Source organism: Dromiciops gliroides, chromosome 1 (assembly GCF_019393635.1).
Source record: "Dromiciops gliroides isolate mDroGli1 chromosome 1, mDroGli1.pri, whole genome shotgun sequence".
NCBI classification, from domain to species: Eukaryota; Metazoa; Chordata; class Mammalia; order Microbiotheria; family Microbiotheriidae; genus Dromiciops; species Dromiciops gliroides.
The window spans coordinates 253,860,793-253,886,445 of NC_057861.1; the positions used below are offsets into that span (position 1 = coordinate 253,860,793).

General features: G+C 37.8%; 1 protein-coding gene and 1 long non-coding RNA gene across 3 annotated transcripts in view; both read left to right on the forward strand.

Moving 5' to 3' along the window:
* The window catches only part of SPIDR (scaffold protein involved in DNA repair), a 591,441-nt gene that overhangs the window by 43,265 nt on the left and 522,523 nt on the right, over positions 1-25,653 (forward strand). The gene's annotated exons all lie outside the window — the stretch shown is intronic.
* Positions 9,068-23,970, forward strand: LOC122725910. The gene is made up of 3 exons (XR_006352767.1): positions 9,068-9,199; positions 19,806-19,894; positions 23,960-23,970. It is a non-coding gene; the product is annotated as an uncharacterized LOC122725910 (long non-coding RNA).

The following is a 25,653-nucleotide window of genomic DNA, read 5'->3' on the forward strand; positions in this document are numbered from 1 at the left end:
GAAATAGTATGGTTCAATCAGCATCTATACTCCACAGTTCTTTTTTTTTTTTCCTTGGATTTGGAGATCCTCTTCTATTAAGAGTTCCCTGGAACTCTTCTGTACCATCGCATTGGTGAGAAGAATATAGTCCATCACAGTAGGTCAACACTCAATGTTGATGATACTGTGTACAGTGTTCTTCTGGTTCTGCTCATCTCACTCATCATCAGCTCACATAAGACCCTCCAGGTTTCTCTGAACTCCTCCTGCTCATCATTTCTTACAGCACAATAGTATTCCATTGTATTCATAAACCACAACTTGTCCAGCCATTCCCCAATTGATGGGCACCCCCTCAACTTCCAATTCCTTGCTACCACGCAAAGAGATGCCTGAACTTCTTGAAGGACATTCATACATTATATGAATCAAAAGTTTCAGTGACACTTTTTGGTGGGGAGGGGTTGGTCCTATGAATGATGTGCTATAAGGGAAAGAGTAATGGATTTGTGGTCAGAAGACCTGTGTTTTAATCCTGTTTCTGTGGCCCTGAGCAAGTCACCTAAATTCTCTGGACCTCATTAAGATAAGGGAGTTGGCCTAAATGTCCTCTCAAGACACTTCTGGGATCCAAATCCTCTGGTCTTTGCAATGCTGTCTTTTAGGACCCTTAATAAATCCAACTCAATGATTTCCATTTTCTCCAGTAGACGGCACCCTAGCATTAAAGTCAGTTTCCTGTAACTCATGTTAGCAATGCCTCTCTACTACTTCCCTGTAGAGAGCAGCAGAGACATAGCAGATGGCTTACTTTTAGCTTAGTATATATTCTTAAGGAAGTATGAAGGAAATTGGATTTAAATGAGACTTGTTATGTAATTTCCAAGTTCGTTATGCAGTGACAAAATGTGGAAATACCATAAGGGTTAATAGTCATAGTAAACAGCAGACAGCCTCTGCATTTTCAGTCCTTGGGTAAGGTGAACATTTGAGGCTGGCTTGTAAGACTAAAGTAGGTCATGTATTATTGAAGAGAGAAAGCTAAAGTAGCTTAACTGAGTTAGAACATTTGTGACTTTGAATTGCAGATCCTGGTTATGGAACAAATGTTATATTCGTTTGTCCTGGTGGGTGAGAAAAAGAGTTCTGAAACTAAAGGACAGTGGGGCATGAGAAAGCTCCTCTAGCAAGACTTGGAAAAGTTTTGGGGTGCATGTAAATGCCCTTCTTTCTGAGTTATTGACCTAGGAGATAGATGTGCTAAAGGATGTCTGAACCCATTAATGTAGGACTTGGCAAACTTTTGAAAGTAATAAATTCATTCTGACGATGTCAGTTTTAATAAGGAGTCATAACATTTTAAACCAGTGAATTGTTGTTCAGACTATGCTTTTTAGGCTATGTGTGGGCTGTACTTTTATACAAAAGCACAAAAGGTCTGGGCTAAAGTTTAGAAAACCTTCCTTCTCCCATTTTATACTAAATTTTATGTATATTTATACTAAAATTTATATTCTTATTTCTGATCTCATCAAGTTTTTAGATATCATTCTATTTATAAAAATTACTAAGGAAGGCAACTTCATTCTTGGGCTTCTTGCCAAAAACGATTTTTTTTTATCTTTCTCACAAATCCCTTCTTAATTGGATGAACTCTAAGCTTTGAATTTGCAGTACTGAATATAGTTGGAATTGTGGCAATCACTGGTTAATTTTTTTTCCCTCCTAACCCCTTTCACCCCCCCCCCTCCCGGTTTCTTTTTTTCCCCTTCCCTTTTCATAATCAAATGCTTTTTGTCTCTGGTTTAGGAGACACATAAATAAAACAAAAAGCCATTACTTTGTAAACATTTCTGTTGCCTTTTAGCAACATTTTTTTTTTCTCTTCAGAAAAAGAAATGGTTCCTATAAATCATCATATGTAAATATTTTATAGTATTCTTGGGTTTCTGGTTCAAAAATATTCCTGCTTAAAGAATATAGAACTAAATGACATTTGAAGATGTGCCTTTACATTCACTTACGTGAATATCTTGAATTTCTCTTGCTTGGAGAGCCAGAATGGGTCCAGAGATTTCTGAGTGGAGTATAAAATTTTCTTAAGTTTCCCACTAGTCCTGTCTAATCTTACTTAGAGAGTAGTTTTCTAACCAAAACATATTAATTACTATGTGTTTTGTGTTATAAAAAGATTATAGTAAGAGTATATTTGGAGAAAGAGTATTTTTCTCATAAGGACTCTCAGAAATAATGGCAATGCAGAATAGTTATGCTGATAAAAAATTGTCATCTGCCTTTAGTGATTTCTTGCTGAGAGAGTGTGTGTGTGTGTGTGTGTGTGTGTGTGTGTGTGTGTGTGAAGGTGTGTGAGGATGTCATGGAGTTTAAAGGCCAAGTGTTGCCTATTTCCTGCCCTTTATTACTTATGACCTGAAATTGATTATAAGATCTTAGACTTAGAGTTAAAAGGGAAGTGAGAGGCTATCTCACCCTATACCTTCTTTCTTATAATTGGCTTTTCCTGGGTATATGAGACCTGATATGTGAAGTGATTTGCCCAAGCCATGTATAGTAGAGGTGGCAGAGAGGACACTTGAATCTACTTCCTCTGTCTTTTTCACTGTTTGTCTGAATTCTACCTTACTAGGAGCTATGCGTGGCTCTACCTTGACTATTGGGGTAGTTCTGGATGGAAGGATCTAAGCCTTGGCCATAAGGGCTCCTTTGCATATATTTAAATGTACTTTTTTTTTTTTTTTGCAGGGCAATGGGGGTTAAGTGACTTGCCCAGGGTCACACAGCTAGTAAGTGTCAAGTGTCTGAGGCCGGATTTGAACTCAGGGAGTCCTGAATCCAGGGCCGGTGCTTTATCCACTGCGCCACCTAGCTGCCCCCTAAATGTACTTTTTATCATAGTTTTTTGTGTGTGTGCTTTCTTACTGCTTTTTATTTACTTTGCAAATCTTAAAGTGTCACATAAATTCTAGCTATTATTATTATTAAATTCTAAATTTTTTGAGAGTGGGCTTTGTGTCTTATTTCATCTATTTCCAGCCCCTAGCACACAGTACCTTCTGTGAGATAGGCACCTAATAAATATTTTTTGGATTTAATTAAGTTGAATCACAGTAAGTTAGTATAGTTAGTAACTATCAGATAAGCATTTGAAAATTTTGGCCTTGTCTGCTGATGTTGCATGAGCCTGTTTGCATTAAATCTTAGCTATAGCTAAAAGTCCTTATCTCTATGATTTGGCTTTGTTCCCCAGAGAGAGGATTAGAAAGTATTTTTAAATGCTTTTTAAAAAATATTGTTGTTTAAAAAAAGGAAAATATGATTTGTTAGAGTCCTGATGTAGAAATACCCCATTTGTAGAAGGTTGTGCTATCTAAAAACAATCTGTTCAATTGTAGGAAAATCATTAAGGTTATTATTGCCTTTGATCTAAGCTAACGAGAATAAGCAAATACTTTCTTTCTTTCTTTCTTTTCTTTTTTTTTGGTAAGGCAGTGAGGGTTAAGTGACTTGCCCAGGGTCACACAGCTAGTAAGTGTCAAGTGTCTGAGGCTGGATTTGAACTCAGGTACTCCTGAATCTAGGGCCGGTGCTTTATCCACTGCGCCACCTAGCTGCCCCCCAAACTCTTTTTTAAGCCTCAGAACTAACCTCATCAAAACCAAGTTTACTAAGCCCAGATAATGCCTTTTAATGTTTGTTGTTATCATCATAGGTTAGTATCAATGGTAAGAGAAGAAGACATTTGTATTCCTAATAGCTGGCTTAGAATGTTAAACTTTTGGTTAGTTTTGGATGGCCCAGAAGTGTTATCATTTGGCTATAAGAGATGTGCAAGCTCCTAGATAGAGTTTTGATCAGTCTGTGAATGGGATGAGGAAAAGGAATAAGTGAAAAATGATTTTTCTTGCCTGAGGCGTTGGGGAATGATAGTACCAATATCCAAATAGAAATGTTCAGCATGTGATAGAAGATGTGGGAATGCAGTATAGAGAAGAGTACAGAGCTAGAGAAGTATATTGGGGGTTCATCAACATAGATGTGAAAATATTACAGTGGAATATTTTTAAATGGTTATTAACATTTAAGAATCCTCCAAGTTTAACTGTGAACTCTTTATTCATACATTGAAGCAAGATTCAGAAAATAAGAGTATAGAGTTAATTTTTAGGGAGTATAATGAAAACACTACATAAGATAAATTTGAAAGTAGAATTGTTTCCTGTAGATTTATTTCAATAGTTTGGTCACTGTGTGCATTGCTTTTATCAGAAGCCAACAACTTTTAATCAATTTCAGTGAAAACATTTTTGAAAGTTAATATTTTAGAGATGATTTAACTAGGAGTTGCTGACTCAACTAATTTTTTGACTCTGAAATTACAAAAGAATTAAAAAATGTTCAAAGGATATATATCCTCCTCTTTCTGACAGTTTTAAGTATAAGAACTCTTGTAGTGTTCTTAGCTTTCTTCCCTTTCCTAGGAAATTCAGACTTTATTCCACTTGACCTGTGTTCTGTCATCCTAATTTAGTAATGGTATTTCTTCTCCCCTTCCCAATTTCCTCTGTTCCAGAGGTTTTTCAAAGACAAAAAAGAAGTCCAGTGGAATGAAAGATGACTTCTTTTTTCTTTCTTACTACCCCTTATGCTGCCCTTCTCATCCAAGAATCAGATTTATATCCATAACAAATTAGGTATAATAAGAGAGAAATAAGTTCTATTGTAAGTGTCACTTGTTGGCCATTTAGTAAACATTTTATTAAGTGCCTACTTAAAATGTGCCAGGCACTGTGCTAAGTGCTGGGCATACAAAGAAGAGTAAAAGGCAGTTCTTGTTCTCAAGAGGTCTAACGGGGGAGACAACATAAATGGGGAGACAGTGAGCCCTCTACAAACAAGCTCCATTTAGGATAAATTGGACATAATCATCAGAGGGAAGGCACTACAGTTAAGGGAGATTTGTTAAAAAATCGATAGCTGTTGCAGTAGATAGAATTCTGGGCCTGGAGTCGGGAAGACCTGAGTTCAAATCTGGCCTCAGACACTCAGTTTAACACTGGGCAAGTCATTTTTTGGTGAGGCAGTTGGGGTTAAGTGACTTGCCCAGGGTCACACAGCTAGTAAGTGTTAAGTGTCTGAGGCCGGATTTGAACTCAGGTCCTCCTGACTCCAGGGCCGGTGCTCTGTCCACTGCGCCATCTAGCTGCCCCCGCGTCAGTCTTAAAGAATTGCCTGGGGTATTGAGAGGAAAAAGGACTTGCCATTGATTATTCAACTAGTATGTGTCAGAAGTAGAACTTGGACCTATGTCTTCCCAACTCCAAGGCCAGCTCTTTATTATGCCATGTCTGTCAAGGCTCACTTACCTAAATTGTTTTCCCATAAAGTCTTATTTTGAAAATGGGGGTATCTTTAAACAGTTGATATCCCAACACTTCTTGCATCCAGACATCGTCATCATCATCACCTCCTTTTTACAGAGGAGGAAATTTAGATTGAGCAACCTGTCCAGGTTCACAGAGCAAATGAATGTTAATATTCAGACCCGAATCCAGGTCTCTTGATTCCAAAATCAGTGCATTTTGCACTGAGCTGTGTATGGCAATTGTACTAGAATGATGAATGGATATGTAAAATGCTTTAGACATTCCAGTTTTAATTATTAAAGTTGTTTGTCTTCGAAGAGGTAGGTTTTCAGGTCAGTATCCATAAACAACTTCTAATTATAGGGAGGACAGCTTAAGACATCATTCCCATTTTAATCTTGATAAGAGTGGTTGATAACTTTTAGCTTCTACATAGCTAATGGAAATGGTTTTTTGACTCCTTGCTAAAATACAATATTCACAGAGATTCTACTGTCATCCTGTCATTGAGAACAGATAAATTCTGCCTTGAAGATAAAGGCAATTCTCTGATCATCCTTTTTTTTTTTTTTTTTTTTTTTTGGTGAGGCAGTTGGGGTTAAGTGACTTGCCCAGGGTCACACAGCTAGTGTCAAGTATCTGAGACTGGATTTGAACTCAGGTCCTCCTGACTCCAAGGCTGGTGCTCTATCCACTGCACCACCTAGCTGCCCCTCTGATGATCCCTTTTATCTTTTTTCTTAAAAAGCATTTTCCTTAATTTTTAATGCTTTTCTGAAAAGAATGATAGAGACAGAAGTAAAGCTTAATTCATATTGTATTAGTCATTGCTATGTTAAGATAGATAACATATCTTCAGTTTCCTTTATTGTTGCCATGTTGAAAATGGACAGTTGGATACCTAATTACTTGCCAAGCAGTGACAGAAGTACAAATTAATTCCCAATTTGTAAAGTCAAATATGCTTTTCTCCTTTTGGGGAGGGATAAGAACCCTATAATTCATTTCAGCAGTTCAAAAGAAGTTATAATATTATTTCCCCCCACATTACACTTGTTTTTAGAGCATTTCACAATCGGTTAATTGACACATGACCTTGGAAGTTGAGGTCAGTTTTTCGTATGGTCTTAAATGGTATTGGCAGTCCCCCCCCCTTTTTTGAACTGTTATAATTTTGTTTTACAGATAAACAAATCTTTGCATACCAGAGTATGTTAGTAGCCCTTCCAGTATGTTCCCAGGCTATATTTCTTCTTCTTTTTGTTGTTGTTTTTGTTTTTTAGCGAGGCAATTGGGGTTAAGTGACTTGCCCAGGGTCACACAGCTAGTAAGTGTTAAGTGTCTGAGACCAGATATGAACTCAGGTCCTCCTGACTCCAGGGCTGGTGCTCTATCCACTGTACCATCTAGCTGTCACCTACATTTCTTCTTAGCAGGATTTTAAGAACACTTGATGGTTCACTATTACTGTTTAAAAGTCAGCCCAGGGGCGGCTAGGTGGCGCAGTGGATAAAGCACCGGCCCTGGATTCAGGAGTTCCTGAGTTCAAATCCGGCCTCAGACACTTGACACTTACTAGCTGTGTGACCCTGGGCAAGTCACTTAACCCCCATTGCCCTGAGCAAAAAAAAAAAAAAAAAGTCAGCTCAAATAGTTTTTGTTTTTAAGCTAATGAAACAAAATTTTGACATGGTCCCAGCCAGGTAAATTTGACTTATACTGTTGATTTGTTACACTATATTTGTTAAAATTTAAAAGTTGATATAATTATTTGGCAATTCATGCTGATATCTCCTGAAAATATAAAGGAAAAAATGAAGTAATTGTGATCATTGAATCAGGAACTTTAAGCTGGAAGAGTAAATATCTAATCTGTGATTTCACTGGTATAGGCAAACTCCCAGGGGAGGAAATTACCTCTATCCTTGCAGGTTTGCAATTTATAATCTTAAAGAGTTGCCTAGAATATCAAGGGTACTAATGAGAAAAAAAGCACAGGAAAGTGGGCTAGCCATACAAAATCTGAAGCTATACTATAAAGCAGCAGTCATCAAAACTATTTGTTACTGGCTAAGAAATAGCGTGGTGTATCACTGGAATAGGTTAGGCACAGGAGACACAGTAGTAAATGACTATAGTAATGTACTGTTTGATAAACACAAGGACTGCAGCTTCTGGGATAAGAACTCAATATTTGATAAAAACTGCTGGGAAAACTGGAAGATAGTATGGCAGAAACTAGGCATAGGCCAATGTCTTACACCGTATACCAAAATAAGGTCAAAATGCATGCATGATTCAGACATAAAGGGTGATACTGTAGGTAAATTAGGAGAGGAAGGAATATTTTACCTCCCAGATCTATGGAGAGGAGAAGAATTTGTGACCAAACAAGTGATAGAGAATATTATGAAATGCAAAAATGGGTGATTTTGATTACATTAAATTAAAAAAAGTTTTTGTACAAACAGAAGCAATGCAGCCAAAATTAGAAGGGAAGCAGAAAGCTGGCAAACAATTTTTACATCCTGTGTTTCTGATAAAGGCCTCATTTCTAAAATATATAGGGAGCTAAATAAAATTTATAAGAATGCAAGCCATTCCCCAATTGACAAATGGTCAAAGGATATGATCAGGCAGTTTTCAGATGAGGAAATCAAAGCTATCTATTGCCATATGAAAAAATGCTCTAAATCACTATTGATCAGAGAAATACAAATTAAAACAACTCTGAGGTACTGCCTCATATCAGATTGGCTAATATGACAAAAAAGGAAAATAACAAATGTTGGAGAAGTATATTGGAACACTAATGCATTGTTGGTACAATTGTGAACTGATCCAGCCATTCGGGAGAGCAAATTGGAACTTTGCCCAAAGGGCTATGGGACTGTACATACTCTTTGACCCTGTAGTACCATTACTAGGTCTGTGTCCTAAAGAGATCATAAAAAAGGGAAAAGGACTCGCGTACAAAAATATTTATAGGGGAGCTCTCTTTGTTTTGGCAAAGCATTGGAAATCGAGGGAATGCCTATCAGTTGGGGAATGGCTGAACAAGTTGTGGTATATGAATATAATGGAATACTATTGTGCTGTAAGAAATGATGAGCAGTCAGATTTCAGAAAAACCTGGAAAGACTTAAGTGGACTGATGCTGAATGAAGTGAGCAGAATCAGAACATTGTACACAGTAACAGCAACATTGTGTGATGATCAACTGTGATAGACTTAGCTATTCTCAAGCAATACAGTGATCTAAGACAACTCCAAAGGACACATGATAGAAAATATTTTCCACATCCAGAAAAAAGAACTGTGAATTCTGAATGCAGATTGAACTATTCTGTTTCTACTTGAGTTTTTTTTCCCTTTTGTTCTGATTCTTTCACAACATGACTAATGCAGAAATATGTTTAATGTGACGGTATGTATATAACCTATATGAAATTGCTTTCTGTCTTGGGGAGGAGGGAGGAAAGGGAAGGAGAAAAATTTAGAACTAAATGATTTGCCTAGGGTCATGCAGTCAATAATTTTTTTATACTATAAATTGTGCTCCTATTGCTGCTTAATTATTTATTTGTTTGTTGTTTTGTTTTGTTTTGTTTTTTGCAGGGCAATGAGGGTTAAGTGACTTGCCCAGGGTCACACAGCTAGTAAGTGTCAAGTGTCCGAGGCTGGTTTTGAACTCAGGACCTCCTGAATCCAGGGCTGGTGCTTTATCCACTGTGCCACCTAGCTGCCCCCTATTGCTGCTTAATTCACTTGGCATCAGTTCATAGAAGGTTTTCCAGGTTTCATGGAAACTGACCCTCTCATCATTTCTTATGGTATAGTTATTCTTTTATATTCATATACCACAATTTGTTCAACCATTCCTCACTACCTAGTGAGAGACTTAACCAAAACTGAGGTTCAGGTAGCATAAAAGATTTATCAGCCTGGTGCAGGTAATAAGTAGATGATCTGGATTCAAATATACTCACCTAACATTAGATCTAGTTCTCTTTCTACTATGCCATTACTTGTATCTATTCTGTTTGTGTGTGTAATCTCTCTCTCTCTCTCTCTCTCACACACACACACACACACACACACACACACACACACACACTCACTCACTCACTCACTCTTCTTCCCCCCCCTCCTCCCCCCCAAAGCTTCTATTCTGTAAGCTCCTTGAGAATAGATGGTATCATTTTGTGTGTGTAATTGTATCTCCAGGTCCCAGCACAATGCTTGGCACATAGTCGGTAGACATTTATAAATGTTTATTAAAGGGGTTCTGGGAATATAAAAAAAGGGCTTTTAATTAAACTGAGATAGTGAACTCAACAAAGAAAATATCTTTGGTGAAACATTGATTTACATTATCCTCTTCATGAACTTTAGGGAAAATGACAGTCATTTTTAAAAAAAACTTTCAAGTTAAGACAACCTATAATGCTTGCTGTATTTTCATTTTACTTTCCATGCACAGATTTTCAAGGGATTTCAATTAGAATAAACTGATGGTAGGCTAATACCTTACCCAAATGAGTGTTTAATAGTCTTTGATATTTGTTTTATATATTGTTAAAATAAAATATGTCACTACCTGATAATTTTTATTATCCATTCTAGTATTATAGCCTTCACTAAGTGCCTTCAATATACAAGGCTACATTACGAAGGCTAAATTAAAAACAGTCCTATCCCCAAGGACCTTTCATTTTTCTTAACTCCCCTGCCTGGACCAGTGAGCCAAGGGAAAGAAATAAAGTTGTAGTCAGGGGAAGCCAGGTTTTAGTGATAGCTAGAAAATGGAAGGAGTGTGAAAGGAAAAAAGTGAAGATAAAGGGAATTTTGTTTCCTATAGGACAGGCATCCCAGAGGGCACAGTGCAAGGGCTGGTGGTTGGCGTTTGGTTGAAATTTTAAAGTGGGAGAGTTTAGAGGGACAAGAATGAGGAACTGGGTGGTGGAGGAAAGGAATGGGTTTTGGATGACGATTTACAGTTCAGAGTCACTGAGATGATGACCAGATGAGAATGTTCATCACTGAGTAGAGAGTGCCATTCTTCTTCCTATATGTTCTTCATTTCCTAGCCTTTCATCTCTCTGACTGCTTCATGTGTGCTAAATTTTTTTTTCTCACTTTGACTTCTAGTCCCTCTGTCCTGCTTTGTTCTCTCAATGCATTACCAAGTTTGTCTCACTTTCTGCTCTCTAACATATTCAGATATAGTAATTGACCAGTTCAACTGTGTACTGTCCTATACATTTGAATTCCTTTTCTCCTTCATCCTGCTGGTGTCCTTCATGTCCTCAGGTCTGAGTCAATTCTATTCTATTCCAACCTCCCATGTTTCTGGGCACTTTCGGAGGAGCCATGCAATCATGCCAACAGGGTCTGTTAAAAATTCTGTATTTAGGGGCAGCTAGGTGGCACAGTGCATAAAGCACCAGCCCTGGATTCAGGAGGCCCTGAGTTCAAATCTAGCTTCAAACACTTGACACTGACTAGCTGTATGACCCTGGGCAAGTCACTTAATCCCCATTGTCCTGCAAAAAAAAAAAAGACAAAAAAATTTCTGTATTTCTAAATAACAAACTTTGTATTTTGGTAAAGTGTGTGTGTGTGTGTGTGTGTGCATGCGTGCAAATGACAGTAACAGCATTGAAAGAAATCATTACAGAAGCACAATGAAATTCACATCTATAGGATTACACTATGGGTAAAATCTACATAGTCTTCAGAGTACAATTTTAAATTTAGCTCAACAGTAATGAATAGTCAAAAATGTTCTTTTACTGCTGTAGAGCCAGTGTTTTTCTAGACAACATCTTATAATAGTGACTTGCTTTAAGTTTTCTTAAACTTTGAACAGCACAGAATTTTCAGAGTTGAAAGGTACCTTGGTAACTAGCTGGCCTAATAACCCACATGCAAGAAAGAATCTTCTGGGGGGCACCTAGGTGGTGCAATGGATAAAGCACTGGCCCTGGATTCAGGAGTACCTGAGTTCAAATCCGGCCTCAGACACTTAACACTTACTAGCTGTGTGACTGTGGGCAAGTCACTTAACCCCAATTGCCTTACCAAAAAAAAAAGAAAGAAAGAAAGAAAGAATATCCTGTATGTTATACTTTGTAAGTGCTCATCCAGCTTCTTCTTAAAGGTCTCCAATGAGAAAGAACCTACTACCTCCCCGCAGTCATTCTACTTATGGATAATGCTAATTGTTAAGTTTTTCCTTACGTAAAACCTACATTTTTTCTTTGTGACTTTTACCAGTTCCTTCTGGTCTTGCCCTCTGGGGCCAAATAGAACAAGTCAAATATCTCTTCCACATGACAGCCCTCAGATACTTAAAGACAGCTATCATTAGTAATGTGTTTTGCTTGCCTTTTTATCTTTAAAAGACAGAATAAATTGTTGCAGTTCCTGGAAAGTGGGGAAGATTTTTTTTTCCCTTTCATATATTAAGATATTACCAGCAAAGAATGTGGATAATGAAGTGTAGCCTTCTTCTTTTCAGTCCTTTTCTTGGCTCACTGTAACTTGTTGGATTTATAATGCAAATTTAAGAGTTAAATGTATTAGTTTATCTTTTTAATACCATATCTCATAATGATTAATTTTAGATTTTCCTTCTCTCAGACTGCATCATAGTATGGAGGAGACCCCGGGTCTGTTAAGGCCTTGTCAGAGGAGTGCTGATGTACAAGGAAATATGGTCCTGGCCACAGACTTTCTGCTTTCTGAGGCCAGCCTGACTTGGTGTGGAGAGGCTCATCACCAGGGGGCTAGCCATTTGATGATGAATTCTTTGGCCATGACAACCCACAAAACAAAATTATTATTAAATCATAATAGTATATGCTTTCTATATTTATATATGTGTGTATAAATATATATTTCCACCTATATCTTTGTGTGTGTGTGTGTACACACACACACACACACACACACACACACACACACACACACACACACACACACACACACACACCCCTGACCGAGTATCAGATGCATTAGGGCTTTTTTTCTGGTTTGTTGTTTGCTTGTTTGTTTTGGTGAGGCAATTGGGGTTAAGTGGCTTGCCCAGGGTCACACAGCTAGTAAGTCTTAAGTCTCCAAGGCCAGATTTGAACTCAGGTCCTCCTGACTCCAGGGCTGGTGCTCTAGCCAGTGTGCCACCTAGCTGCCCCTAGGGCTTTTTTCTCCTGTAATGAATGTCAGTGTGCCTTACTGAGCCATTCACCTCTATGGCTTTTCTCACTTTTATCAGTGATACTTAGTTATGAAATACCTAGTTGAGATTAGGAGATAGGTTATGGACTTGGAACAGACTGTTTTTTATTCTCTCTGGGAATCATACTAGCCTTAAAAGGTTAGACTCAGTAGATGCTAAGGTCCCTTCCACCTTTAAATTTATGATCTGGGGGGCAGCTAGGTGGAGCAGTGGATAAAGCACCGGCTGTGGATTCAGGGGGACCTGAGTTCAAATCCAGCCTCAGACACTTGACACCTACTAGCTGTGTGACCCTGGGCAAGTCACTTAACCCCAGTTGCCTCACCAAAAAAAATTGAGTTATAAGTATCATCTTGTCATATAAAGATGTAAACTGTTTCCCCCCAAAATTTATGATCCTATAAATGACAAATGACTATATTATATCATAGGATATATGTGTGTATGTATGTTTATGTATGTGTATACCTATATACACACCGACATACATATGTATGTCGGTGTGTATCTTAACTCTAAATCTCTCATCCTGTGTGTGATATTTAAAATCTAAATGTGGGTCCTAACTTGCCCCTCCAGTTTTGGGAGGGAAACTGGCTAAGATTTACTGATAAATTCAGCAAAAGTTTAGGCTTTTAAGGATTTATTAAAGAGTGAAGACAACACGTGGGATCCTATAACGCCGGAAAAGTCTATCTACTTTCTATCTACTTTCCTCTCTTTTTCTCTGTCCACCGTTTCTCTGTCTCCCACCAAGCCAAAGTCCCAAATGAAAAGAGGGACCCTCCTTTTCTCTGTCTGTCGCCATGCACTGGTTTCTGAATGAAAAAGAGGAAGATCCAGCGAGCCAACCTCTGCTTCCTACTGCTATGATGCCTTAATATAGTGAAGTAGAGAAAGTATTTCAGGTAAAGTTAGTGGAGAAGTTGAAAATTTCACTAAAAGCCTTCATTTCTCATTGAATTCTGTGCAAAAAGGCAGTGGATGGCTTAATCCAACCCTATGAACAGAATGTGGGTGCGGGCCATTTTCATGGCAGCCAGGAGCCAAAAGGATTGGAAAAAGCCACAGAAGATCCAGTAGCAATGTAGGGCAGAGACAGGAATATGCTGCTCATTTTGGGCCTCTTCCTTGTCCTGCACTATTTACGTCAGAGTCTGAGCAGCCCCCTAATCCTTCGGCTCTGCTTTGTTTAATCTTTGGCTTTTCTTAAGAATTGCTTTCCTTCCAAGGTTCTCTGGGAAAAGGGGAGAAAAAACCCAAATCCTAATGTAGTCAAAGGTAGTATTTTGGGACTGTTATTTCCTGTTCTGCTGCATGCCAGATAAATTTAAAGTAACCATAAAAGTTGTCATTTTGGTGATCTAGAGGTGTGGAGTTCTTGACAATCATAAGTCAGCATGTTTGATATAGACAGTTTAAAAAGTCGTATTTCAGGTATGAGTATTGCTAGGCCATCTAGAACCATATACAGTATGATTGATAGTGGATCTGCTGAGGACAGAAATGATTCATGTTGCTGTTATTTTAAAGGATTGGATTCTGGCTTAAAGTCTCTGTATTCCCTGGGTCCTAAGGTTCTGTTACCAGTCCAGAGTGAGTTTGCTTGGGGGGAAGGATGGGAAAAATGAACAGGTCAGCTGTGTTTGCAGTATTCCCTTTGAGGTAAAACTGTTGCTTAGGGTATGATTTTCTGGGTGAGGAGGGACTTTGCAATGAGGAAGTAAAAACGAAGACCTACCTTCTCTGGCAAGTCCTGTGATCCTTGTCTAAATATGACCTACCTTGGAGAGAATTTGGCTTCAGGTTAAGAGATAGCAGAGAAACTGCTGTATAAGAAAATTAGTAGAATAATTTTGTGTTTGTATAGCCTGAAGCCTGATAGAAGTCAAAATCATATAGAGATTCATTCATAAGTAGATTTAGTACAAATCAATAACCACCAAAATCTTCAAATAGAATATTAATTTTTAATTTCTATGTAAGTAACTGATTTTAAAAAATAAAAAGATTGCATATGAAACCCTGAATCTGTTATACAGGGTGTCTAAAAGTCTGTTGTTGCTGGTGGTAGTACTAGTGGTGGTGGTGGTTGTTCATTGTGTCCAATTCTTTGTGACCCCATTTGGGTTTTTTTTGGCAAAGATACCAGAGTGGTTTGCCATTTCCTTCTCTAGCATATTTTACAGATGACGAATTGAGGCATACAGGGTTAAGTGACTTGCCCAGGGTCACATAGCTAGTTAGTGTCATTAGTGTCTGAGGTTGGATTTGAATTTATGAAGATGAATCTTTCCTAGTTTTGAGCTCAGTGCTTTATCCACAGTGGCAACCACTGTGCTAACATCTCTCTGGTTGATTTTTGAACTTTATAAAAACTTTAATCAGCTGCTGTTCAGTGAAATCATAGTCACTAGTCCAGTACTACTATCAGCTGGTGGGTAGTTTGCTGCATCATTGGCCCTCTGGAATCGTGGTTGGTCATTGTGTTGATCAGATTTCTTAAGTATTTCAAATTATTTTTTATATATCATGTTGTTATTATATAAATTGTTCTCCTGGTTCTACTTACCTCACTATGTTTCAGTTTATACAAGCTTTCCCAGGATTGTTTGAAAATATTCCTTTCATCATTTCTTAAGGCTCAACAATATTTAGCATTTATGTTATATTTGTATGCAATGATTTTTTTAGGCATTCGCCAATTGAAGAACACCAATATTATTTCCAACTTTTTGCTATAGAGAGCTTCTAGAAATATTTGTATATATATGGGGCCTTTTCTATCTTTAGCTCTTTTTTTTTTTGGTTGGTGAGGCAGTTGGGGTTAAGTGACTTGTCCAGGGTCACATGGCTAGTAAGTGTCAAGTGTCTGAGGCTAGATTTGAACTCAGGTCCTCCTGACTCCTGCCAGGGCTGAATCCACTGCACCACCTAGCTACCCCCTTTCTTTAACTCTTAAGAGTATATGCCTAATAGTGGCATTTCTAGGTCAAAAGACATGCACAGTTAATGACCTGTACTACCAAATTGCTTTCCAGAACGTTTGGACCAACTAATATCTCACATTTCAATTTAAGAAAAAAAAAAGTCTTTTCCGGAAATAGTAGGTTTTAGAAAAGTTTAAATTTATGTTGATAGGGATTTTCTTTATGATTAAGTAAAAAAAAACCCTTATGCCATAAAAATTGTATGAATTTATACCTATCATGATTTCTACACCAAAATCCTTGTCTCTAGTTTGCTGTTCTTGCTACTGATAGCCAAATATCTCTAGAGAATTTAAAAAAATAAGTTCTTGAGAAGATAGTAAATCACCAGCCATGCCTTTTATAAAACATAAGCCACCTTTAAATTCATCATTTTTGTTGGTGGGTGATTTTGTTCAAATTTTGTTCAAATTAAATCTTAAAGATGAAATTGTGAATTAAATTTTAGGTATCAAAATGAAGCAGAGGGTATGAAGGGACTAACGTGGCCATTTGGTCTGTCTGTCTTCCAGAGTAGGATTGTATGTTTCCTTTCTAGCTGTTTTGTTCCATCTTGTTTTCAGTGCCTTGAGGTTGGTACTCCTAACTGATAGCTACATATCTGATTTCCAGTTTGGGGTGAATTCTGTTTTCAGATCTGAATGGAAGATTGTGTTTTTCTCTTGGCTTACTCTTCGTATGTGCACAAATATTTTACCATGTGATGTTTAAAATCTAAATGTGGATCCTAACATGCCCCCCCCCTCCAGTTTTGGGGGGAAACTGGCTAAGATTTACTGATAAATTCCGCAAAGTTCAGGCTTTTAAGGATTTATTAAAGAGTAAAGACAACCCATGGGATCCATAACGCCAGAAAAGTCTATCTACTTTCTATCTACTTTCCTCTCTTTTTCTATGTCCGCCTTTTCTCTGTCTCCCACCAAGCCAAAGTCCGGAACGAAAAGAGGGAGCCTCCTTTCCTAACAGCCCATGTGAAGTTCTGTTGCCAAGCCGATGTCTGAATGAAAAAGAGCCCGATCCTCAGTGGCTTCTCTCAGAAGCCATCTGTGAAACAGAAAGCAGGGCCGTCCACACACACACAGCTCCAAGCTAATTGGCTGGTAGCTTTGATTGACATGACTATAGGTGGTTCTATACATGTAACTTCCAGACACCAAGTCACATGCTTTCTCCTCAGGGCAGAGCTCTGATTCTCACACTCATAAACTTAGTGGAATTCACTCATCATTGAGCCATTAAGTAATTGAGACCTATGTATATCAACAAAGACTCTGTTTACTTTTAAAAACATTTTTAACCTATATATTCTATTGCCATTATAGCCCCTAGGCTTAGAATAGTAATAGTTTACTGTTAAAAGATAGGAGGATTTATTAGCTACATCAAAAGGCAAGATTTAAAAAAAAATAAATTGTCCCAAATTTGTAAGTAACAGTTGCTTGTCTTTCATATTAACTTTGTCAAATTATTGCTGTTGATTGGTCATTATTAGGAGCACATTGGGAGGATAGAAAATTTCCAGAATGAAGATGGGACTGCACAATATTAGGCAGTGCACGTCCAAAGAAATGGCATAGCTCTTTACAGTAAGTGGTTTGAACTAAGATTCAGAGTGCACTGTGTATATTTAGGTGGCAAAGAAGACTCCAGCTGTCCTGTAGTGTGAGATGCATAGAGTGTAGTAATATGGTAAGATGCTTTCAGATTGTGGAGCGTCTTGATGTCAAGCAGAGGAATATGAATTTTACTTGGTAGGCAGTAGTAAATGCCTAAAGACTTTTGAGAAGAAAAGTAATATAATCAGATGTCTGCATAAATTAAGATATTTTGACAGTTGTATGAAGGATGGATTAGAAGAGAGTAGAGTCTGGAATAACTGTGAGGGGAAGCTATTAGAGTAGTCAAGGTGGATGTTAATGAGTCTTGTTCTAGGGTTATGGCAATGGGAATAAAAAAGAGAATTTTGAGGATATTTAATGTTGTCGAAGTGAAATTGATAAGTGATGGAAGGCATTGATTGAATGTGAAAAGTAAAGGAAAAGGAGAAGAAAAGTCAAAGATAAATATAGGTTCATGAACATGCTGTTACCAGAGACACTTGTTTTGTTTTGTTTTTTTGTTTTTTGTGGGGCAATGGGGGTTAAGCGACTTGCCCAGGGTCACACAGCTAGTAAGTGTCAAGTGTCTGAGGCTGGATTTGAACTCAGGTCCTCCTGAATCCAGGGCCAGTGCTTTATCCACTGTGCCACCTCGCTGCCCCAGCAGAGACACTTGTAAAAACTGTTTTCCAGCTTTGTTTTCTTTCTAATCTTGGTGCCTTGGTTTTGTTTTTGCAACAACTTCTAAATTTAATATAATCAAAATTGTCCATTTTACATCTAGTAATGGATGCTCTCTGTCTCTTGTTTGGTCAAAAATTCATCCCTTTTCCATAGATCTGACAGATAAACTATTCCTTGCTCTCCTAATATGCTTATGGTGTCACCCTTTATGTCTAAATCATGTACCCATTTTGACCTCATCTTGTTATATGATATGAGATGTTGGTCTATACCTGGTTTCTGCCATATTGTTGTCTAGTTTTCCCAGCAGTTTTTGTCAAATAGTGAGTTCTTGATCATGACTTTCAGGTATTCCAATAATTCATAAATTATATCTCCTGGATATATTTTTCAGGTCAGTATTTTACATTTTTTCTACTTTTTCATTCTTTTGATTTTGTGATTGATTCTAGTTGTTGCATAGACTCATAGCTTCCACTTGCCCAATGCTAATTTTTAAGGAATTATTCTCTTCAGTTAGCATTTGTACCTCCTTTTCCATGTGGCCAATTCTGCTTTTAAGGAGCTGTTTTCTTCAGTGGATTTTTGTACTTCTTTCCATTTGGGGAGCTCTACTTTTTAAAGAGTTGTTTTCTTTTTCTAAGCTGACTCTTTTTTTCATGATCCTCTTACATAACTCATTTCTTTTCCCAATTTTTCTTCTGCCACTCTTATTTGATTTTAAAAATCCTTTTTGAGCTCTGTCAAGAGGACTTTTTGTGTCTTAGACTAATTCATATTTCTCTTTGAGTTTTTGAATATAGGAATTTTGATGTCTGTTTCTGAGTTTGTTCTGACCTTCCCTGTCACCATAGTAGCTTTCTATGGTCAGGGCTTTGCTTTTGTTTTTGCTCATTTTCTGGCCTATTTCATGGCTTCTAAAATTGAGCTCTGTTCCTGAGGTTGAAAGCTTCTTGTCCTGGGGGAGACTAGGGACCTGGTCACTGGCAGTCTGAGCTAGGGCATCTGGGATTGACAGTTCACAGCTATGCTGGAGTCTCTGGGCCTAGTCATGCTGACTGTGCTAGGGCCTACGGGCCTGCCAGAGCTTGACCAATAGTGTGCGGTGTTTGGGCTGGAGGCCTCACTGCAGCCCTGCTAGCTTGCTGAGCTGGGACCAGAGGTCCTCGATTGCTGATTTGTGCTGAGGTTAGGGCCTCCTGCTGGCTTGCCAAGGCACTACTTGCTCTGGTCTGAGCTCCCCTTTTACCCAAATGAAGTAGACCTTTCTTACAGTCCTTTTACATTATCTTCAACTGGGAAATTGTTTCACCCCATTCTTTTTTGGGTTCTGTTCATTTTGAGGCATGATTTAAAGTTGTTTCAAGGAAAATTGAGGAGAGCTCAGATAGCTTCCCACTTTTTCTCCATCATCTTGGCTCCACCCCCTCTACTCTGAAAGTGTACTTTATAAACTTTTCCTGGGATCAGCTTGCTCATCATAATTACACTAGGATTCAGGATTTGGTAACTTTTTATTTTTTATTATTTTGGTTCTTTTGCATTATTGTAATAATTTTTGCCCTCTAGTTCTCCTTATTTTTATATCATTTAATGTCTTCCCTTGTTTCTCTGAATTCTTCATAGTCATCATTTTTTATGGCACAGTAATACTCTTTCACATTCATGTACCACAATCTGTTTGTCCATTTCCCAATCTGTGGGATTCAGGGAGGGGGGGAAGAACAACTAGATGGACATTTTGCCTAGAACACAAAGTACATGAGGAAGAATATAAATTGTGAAAGAAGCCTAGAAAAGTATATTAAAGCCATATTCTTATATGGCTTTAAAATCCCTACTGACTATTTTGCATTTTATCCTAAAGTCAATAGGAAATCACTACAGAGTTTTGAGTAGGCGAGTGACAGTCAAATCTGTGTTTTAGGAATTTTGCAGCTGTATGGAGGATGGATTGGAGAAGGGAGAAACTGGAAACAGAAACCCAGCATTCTTTGCGGAGGAGTGATTTGTGAGGTAGGAGAAGTAGTAGAATATGACATCTTTGATGCAGACAGAGAAGTTATCCAAAGTGGGCAGAATGGATAGGATAGGATTGTTAGTTTCTAACGTTGCAGAGGTTGAGGAATATTATAACTGGCGCGGGGGGGGGGGGGCATTGACTTTCATGATTTTAAGATCATTGGTGCTATTAGAGACCAGTTGCACTGCAGTAGCAAGTTCAGAGGAGAGGGTGGATAACTGAGAAAGTGGTGGCAACCAGTATTCCAACAACTATTCCAAAAACTTTAGGAATATACTAACTTTTGTGGGAGGAGGGGTTTGTTGCTGAGTAGGATAGAAAGATCAAGAAGATGCCTCTTTTTTCTTTTTTCATCTTGGGAAGTCATAGACATGGGAAAAGAGGAGAAAAAATTTAAAAGGAAGATTGGAAATAGATGAATTGAAGGAAAGGTTGAGTGTTGGAATAAAATCTCAAAGGAGCCAGGTGGGGAGTGACATGGGCATGGGTGGGAGGATTAATCTTAATGAGTACTGCCACCTTTCCTGTGACCAGAAGGAAGGAAAATAGGGTGTGATGTTGAGAATTGTTGAGAAATGGAGGGAGGAACAGGACTATTTCCAATAGTATAGCTTGAATCACCTTAGCGATGTTGGAAGTGAGGGAAGGGAAAGAAGTCAGGTTGTGGTGGAGAAATTGGAGAAGGATAGGTTTGGTACAGTCACTGTATTTATTGTAGGGAACGAGATAAGATGCAGATTAAAAGGATTACTGAGCAGCACTGAAGGCGCCACTATGACATGGGGGAACTGATATAATTTAACTTGCTTTCATGAATTTCTCCAGTCCTGCTTAGTAGCCCCAGAGCAGAAATGGAGGCATCAGATGATGAGTATTGCCCAGGTATTCAGTTAAATTCAATAAAAATGTACTAAGTTTTTACAGTTTGGGGAAGCACTGTACTAGAGCTATAGAAAGAAAAGTAAACTGTCCCTGTGCCAAAGGGTTTACAGTCCACTGGAAGCTTACTACACACACACAAACACACACACACACACACACAGAGTACATTCATACATACATACACAAGCAAGCAAAAACAAAGTATATTGTTACATCTGGTCTTTTTAAGAGGGAAAGGGTACATATGCACAGAGCATCCTGAAAAGTCATACAGGAAGTAGTAACTGGACGCTTTTTTTGTTTGTTTTTTTTTTGAAGGAAGCTAGGGATTTTACAAGGCAGAGGTGAGAAGTAGCACATTCTAGACTTGTAGAAGGCAGGATTTACAAGTCAGAAAGAAGCAAGGGAATTGAGATGGTAGTATCCTGCCAAGTATTGAAGGTGGTAAATCTTGGGGACTGATGGGTGGCTTTGGAGACATATGAAATTATAGTAGGAGAGATGGACCAAGAGAATCAGAATGTTAGGAGACCAAAGCTCTCTGAGGGTAAGGAGTGTATTCCGAGACAGAGATAGTATGAAAAGTAAAATATAGAAGGTTGAAGTTGGAGAGTTGAATTTGTTTTCTGTGTAGTGGCAGTGCGATTTCTAAAGATAGGAAGCGTAAGAGTTAACTATATTAGTGGAATGGAAAAAGGCATTAGGGTGGCAATGTTAGGGGATCAGACTTTCTGTGAATTTGTCAACTTGAATGTTAATGATGTCAGGGGCTGGGATGGAGATGATAATCATGAGCCAAAGACTAAATAACCAAAAAAGTTGGGAGAATGAAGATACTTGGTTAAATGGTAGTAGCATAGGGTGTTCAAACTATTTTCATGGACTTTGAAAGGAAAAAAAAAGGATGGTGGTAGAGGAATGGTCTGAAAGAGGCAGTGGTTAATGAGAAGTATTCCTATTCTTCTCTTTGGTCCTGTGAATGAAGGTAAAGGAGCAAAGGAATGGTCACCATTGAAGAGAGTTGCAAAGGATGTGTTATCTTCAGGTCTAGCTAAGTTTTAATTAAAGGGAGGTGGAGGAATTTTAGTTATATGGGAATTGATCAAGAATAGAGCTGGAATTGTAATGGACCAAGTGGATAGTGATGGGTGATTAGTGAAGTGAATTGAAGTTGGATAAAGGAGGAAAAGGGGTGATTGGAGCAACATTACAACAATAGGTGAGACAGGCCAGGCAGGCTGAGAAGAAGCCCAGTCACGCCTTGGGCCACGCAGTAGCTCCAACAGTGTGTCCTGGAAGCAGCGCTACACTTTAAGAAGGAGTTAAAAGCCAAGAAATAGACAGCAGTAGGTGAACAATTCTTGCTCCCTCAAGTGATGGGACTGGCTGTTTGGGAATTAGGGAGTCATTAGCACAGTAGTAGTAGATTGCAATAGATTGTAGGTAGTAGAGATTGCTGGGAGTGATTTTTAATGTTCCCATAAATAGTTTATACTTCATTTGGTATGTGATGAGGAGCTATGGAAGGTAACTTTATAAGGCAAAATGTCATCCCCTGCCTTCCACTTCCATATATGTGTTTTCTTCCCCTGTTTGGAATGTAAGTTTCCCTTTTGCATTTGTATCACCAACACTTAATATAGTGCTTGACACATAGTATGTGCTTAAGAAATGCCTTTTTATTCGTTCATTTATCCGGTCATGAGCAAGTGATGTGATCAGAATGAGGTATCATGAAGACTGCAGTGGTAGTTGGGGGAAGGATAGATTGGAGAAGGTACAGACCAGAGTGAGGAATACTTTTTAGGAGGCTGTTATTATATATAGGCTAAGGGAAATCTGATGAGAGCCTAATCTAGAATGATTAAAGTGGGAACCTAGAAAGGATGAGACAGACATAAGACACGGTATACACAGAATCAGTAAGACCTGTCAAGTGTTAGGCTATAGAGGGTGGGGAAAGGGTAGAATCAAGATGATGCTTAAGTTTGGGTCTTGGATGACTGGGAAGATGGTCATGTAAACAAATGTAGAAACATTAGAAGCAGCTCATTTGAATCTTTTGACTGTTTTGGGTAATGTCTTTTTTCTTTTGTAGGAATGCCGCTTTGATGGTTTTGATTGTCATCTTCTAGTTCTTATTTCTCTAAGCTCTTCATCAGCGTTACCCATTATCCACCAGCTGTAGTATCCAGTTGTATTAGGAACTCAGTTGAACTAGATTGTCCTCATATTTATCAGCATCTTATATACCACACTTTGAAATACAGTTTAATTTATTTTTTTTTGAAGACTACTTTTAGCACAAGTTTTAAAATCCCTTCTTTATGGTCTTCATAGTTATCACTGGAATTTTGAATACCATTACTCTGCAATGCTAGGTATCTGGCCTCCTTGCCTTTTCTGTCAGCCAAGAAGATTGTATTAAATTACTATTCCAATTATGAACATTATTCTACTAATGTTACCCAGAAAGCAGAACAGTCATATTTGTGAATAGACACTTAGAGTATATTATTCATTTAAAAGAACAATTTATCTTGGATTCTTTTGTATGTGTTGGAAAATTTTAATCATACACATACTCTGTTCTACATAGTTTTTTAATCCTTCAGACCTGTTATGTTAGGGACAAGTCAAGTAAATAAACATTTATTAAATTCTTATTTTGTGCTAAATTCTAGGAATAAAGCTTCAAGCTGAAAGAAAGGCAGCAACTGTCCCCCAAGGACCTTGCATTCTAATGGAGAAAGGCAGCATATAAAAGAAAGCTAAAAGTGGAGATTGGGGGTAAATGGGGGGAGGTCCCCAGGCCTGGGCGTGGTAGAGAAAGTCCATGAATTGGGAATAGATTTTGAGGAGAAATGAAGATGTTTTCCTTAAAATGGAGGTTCTGGTAGTATCCAGCCTATCAAAGGAAGGGGCCCCAGAACCAAGGGTATTCCAATGTGAGAAAACCCAGGGGTGGATTCAGCTTCTAGGGTAAGGAGCCTTCTGTGCCATGGTGCAGAAAGTCCAGAGAGTCAAGAATAGAGCCTAGAGAGGAATGAAACACGGAGGATTTGTGTTTTATCATATTAAGTTGACACCACACAATTTGAAATGAACTGATTAATCTAAGAAAGATGTCAAATTTCCTAAAAATCTAATTCTTGTTCTTTCTCTTTATTCTTTAGGTTGATCTGCTATTTTCTCCTTTTCTTATTACAAAACCCAATTCCTAAAAAAGATATTTGATATAATGAGTAGAATTATTGAAAACCAGAATTACTTCATTGTAGTATCTTATTTTACCAAATTGGTTTTTTTACTAGCAAAAATGTGTATAGTCTAAATATAAAAATTTGATAATGTATTTAAAATAAAATATCAAAACAAGAAAATAAAAGTTTCTGTATCTTTTCTTACAGTTTTAAACTATTTCCTGCCACAAATATTCAAGAGTTGATTTTTCTGGTATTCAGGAAAAGACAAGAATTCCTGACGTGTCTGCTGATGTGTGATAAAATGAGTTAAGTTCTTACCAGTCATCTCTGTGCAACCAATGGTTGACTTGTTGAGGTGATTCAAGGGAAAGATAGAATATGTAATTTAAGGTATATCTACAAGATCTGACATGATTTTTTTTGAGTGAGCCCCTTCCTAATCACTGACTATTAATCATTCTTCAGAGCTTAGTCCAGGTGTACCAGTGTCTTCATGAAGCCTCTCATCCTTTTCCCCAAGTCCACCCCATACTTTGTTTTTATCTTCCTTTCCTCTCTATCATATTCTACCTATTCTCATTTTCTTATGTGTTTTAATCCCTCTGGAATATGGTAAGCACCTTGGGATAGGGTAGCTAGGTGATATAGTGGATAGAGCCCTGGACCTGGAGTCAGGACAACCTGACTTTAAATTTGGCCTCAGATACATACTAGCTGTATGACTCTGGCCAAGTCACTTAACCTTGTTCGCTTTAGTTTCTTCATCTGTAAAATGAGTTAGAGAAGGAAATGGCAAACTGCTCCAGTGGCTTTGCCTGGAAAATCCTAAAAGGGGTTGTAAAGAGTCAGATACAGCTTAACAACAACAGCATATGATAATATTGTTGGAAGTGGGAAAACACTGATATAATGGTAACAAGACAAATATAAGAATAGTAATAAAATACCACAGTTTAAAAATGTGTTTACAATGATTTCAATGAAAGTCACATGCATTTGGATGGATAAGATTTAGAGTTAGTCCATGAATATATATACCATGGACAGACACTGTAGATAGACAATGAACTGGGTCCATAATTGAATAGAAAAAGAGAAGACTGGATTATTCCATAGTTCTGTCTCTTTAACCCTATTATTCTTCTGTAGATACTATATGATGGCAGTGAGTTGTGGACTATTGTCTCATTTAATAATCTACATATCTGGTTTAGGCTTCCATCTTAGACTTCAATTCTATATCTCTTAAGTTTATGATGGATAATTTCACTTGAATATTCTACTCTCTCCCCAGACTCACCATGTATGTTTAATCATTCCTTAACTCTCTCTCAACACACAACCAAAAAGACTTTCACTTCAAGACATCCCTTTTTATTTATTTTTTTTAAATAAGTTTTTATTGATATCATCTGTTTCTTACATTATTATAGTTATACTAAGTATCCATTCCTCTCCCTGAAAGCCATACCATATAAAAATACTATTTTATTAGAATGGAAAAAAAATCAGCACATCTTATTAGTACATTGAAAAATACTAAAAACATGTGTAATATATAACACTTATGGGCCTTGAACCTCCAATGAAGGGGTAGGTTGGAGGTGTCCTTTCATACTTCTTCATTTGAAAACTACTGCTTTAGCTGCGTCCTAGAATTTTTG